Below are 2,992 nucleotides of genomic sequence, written 5' to 3' on the forward strand. Positions count from 1 at the left end.
AAAAGCATCCAATGTGGAACTCCAGGCTGTGCTCATACTGTCCTTACCTCTGCTCTCCTGGTGAAAATCCTATTCCAGTGATTGCAGATGAAGTTGTATCATATTCTCTGCCCTGGACAATAAATAACCTCGACCGTGGAACATTTTGGAGTACAATGAGAATCAGAAAATCATTCATGTTTCTCATTAATTCATAAGCTATGCTCATTCTGTCCCTTCCTCCCTGCTTTGTTATCCTGCAGGGTTCCCTTCCTATCTCCCTGGGAGTATTGGACACAGCTGCACAGCAGGGATTTTCCTCCTTTTGGCTTTTACAGCATTTCCCATAAAACCGTAATCTTCATTTGCCATGTCTCATCACCACTAAAGAATGTTAAAGTTATCTGATGTAATCAAGCATGATCATTTAAAACTACTCATTTAAAACTACTCAAGAAGTTTCCTTTTCAAGATGGAAGCATCCAAATATGTTCTGAAGAGTGTCTTTCCCCCAAATTATCATCAAGTATGGAAATTTTTCAGGTGGCCTCTGGCGTTTAAATATGGTCTGTTCCTTTTCAAAGGAAAGGGATAAGAAGGAAAAGTAGTGGGTAGTTTTGTTTCATCTTCACAATCAACTCTTACTTTTCACAGGCCACCAAGTAATGATTAATTTTGGTGGCCCTATGTCTGCTTCTCCATCTTTTGAGCACTGAGCAGTGAACTTTCTCATACCTTTTGAAGTTCTTTGTAGCCATTGGACTTTCACTGGCCAATGAAATATAAACAAAAGAGAGTATGTCATGCCTACATGGAAACCTTAAATATAGTATAGGATTTGTTGTATTCTCCTCCCCTTCCCAGTGTCACTCTGAGAGTCAGATGGACAGCCACTATATTGTTCATGTAAAAAATCAATCTTGTTTAAGTCCTCTAGACTGGGAATTACTTGTTTGTGCCACACAACCTAGTCCATCTTGTCTGAGGATGTCTCCTTGCCTCAACTCTACCATTCTGGGCTGCTTCTTCCTCCTGACCTTTTATGTGTACAAACAAGGAAAGCTTCTTTTTCCCCTAGGAACTTGACTCATGCTTAAAATTACATGTTATTTATTATTTTTATAAGAATTTTGATTTTCATTATAATGACCTACTTGTGAGACAACTTTTCTTGTGACTCAGTGAGAGATTACATTATACTATGGTGGGCAGATATTGGGATATGTGCCTTGATGCTATGTCATTGTAGTTCAGTGTCCAAAAGTCTGGCATAATAAAACTTCGACAATGGTAAAAATAAGCTTTAAGACCCAAGACAAAGAATAGCATTCCTCATGAGAATTGGTGTGTAGGAACTATCATAGTGGTGATCAGTGTAGAATTTGGAGTCAGTCAACCTGGTTTTGAATCCCAGCTTTGCCACTTACTACAAATGATTTGGAGCCAGTGATTTAACCTCTTCAGACCTTACTTTTTACACATTAATATGGTAATCTTATTAGTATTGTTATGGTTGGAATCTGATGTTCCTCCAAAAGCTCATGTGTTGAAAGCATGGTTCCCAATGCAGAAAGGTTCAGAAGTCCAGCTTTTAGGCAATGGCTAAATCATGAGGGCTCTAGTACTGGGGTTGTGGATCAATGGTAGAGCACTCACCTAGCACATGCGAGGCATGGGGTTCGATCCTCAGCACCACATAAAACATAAATAAAAATTAAAAAACAAATTATGAGGGCTCTGACCTCATCAGTGGAACTATATCTAACTAGTGGATAAATCCACTTAATGGATTAATTCATTGATAGCTAAATGGACTACTGGGAGGTGGGACCAAGTTGGAGAAAGTAGGTAACTGTGGGCATGACCTGGAGGGGCCCTATCCCTTCCTTTTTCCCTCTCTCTTCTTCCTATCTGCCATGCCTTTCCACCATGATATTTTGCTTTACCTTAAGCTGAAAGCAGTGGAATATGCCTACCACGAACTGAACCTCTGAAACTGTAAGCCAAAATAAACTTGTCCTCTACGTTGTTCTTGTTGGGTATTTTGGTCACAGCAACATGAAACTGACTGAAACAAGTACCTATTTCAGAGAACAATTTCAAGAATTAAATACAGTATTTCATCTTGTTATTCTTATCACATTTCAAAAAATATTCTTTATGCCCTCTTTTCCCCCAGTTCATTTCACTTTGACATAAGCTATCAAGTTCTTTTTCTTCCTTGACTTGGAGCCTAATTTTGCCACTGGTCATTCCTCTTGAGATAATTGTATGCAAATTCGAATGTGAAAATATTAGTTAAACTCGTTTAGGATTCAAACTTAGTATTGCTGAATGGTACAGAATAAGAGAAAGATAAACTTTACTCAAATTTTAGATCTAGAAGCTATTAATATAAACTACATAATGGCCGTGGTGTCCACCATTTTAGGGATGAGAACTTAAGCAGTGTGTCACAAGTACATTTCCCTGGCTCCTTGGTGTCAATAATTTGCATGGTGAAATCTGGAGGCTAGGAAGACAGATTGCCATGGCAGGAAGATCTTTGCAAAGTCCAATTGTTATTGGTCACTCGAAAATCTTCTGTCTTTCCACCTTTACCTCTTTGAAAAGAGAAAGCATGCCTTCAGATTATACTGATCTTTTCATCTCATCTTTGGGCAAAGCTGGGCCTCAACTCCAGGTCAGTTAAAGTTTTATGATTTGCAAGTAAATGAAGAGATTTAGTGATAGTATAATGCATAGCTCATGCATTCAAAGGAACAGTTAAACAGCCTACCAAATGACAAGACTCAGGTCCCTCTAAGACTCTTTCACAGTAGCTGGAAACCTTCTGCCAAGAATCTCGTTGTCTCAGAACTGTCTTACATGTTAGCAACTCTATTCAAGTGGCATAATCCTAAAAGAGAAAATGTAATTGGTCTATTGTGGGACAGGTGATCCCATCTATTCCATACCCTTTGTCCCTAACCCTCACTAATAAGGGATAAGGAAGGTTGGTTTTTTTCCCCAG

The sequence above is a fragment of the Marmota monax genome, unplaced genomic scaffold, assembly GCF_021218885.2.
Source record: "Marmota monax isolate L192 unplaced genomic scaffold, Marmota_monax_Labrador192_F-V1.1 WCK01_AAM20220418_F8-fsc00014, whole genome shotgun sequence".
Lineage (NCBI taxonomy): Eukaryota > Metazoa > Chordata > Mammalia > Rodentia > Sciuridae > Marmota > Marmota monax.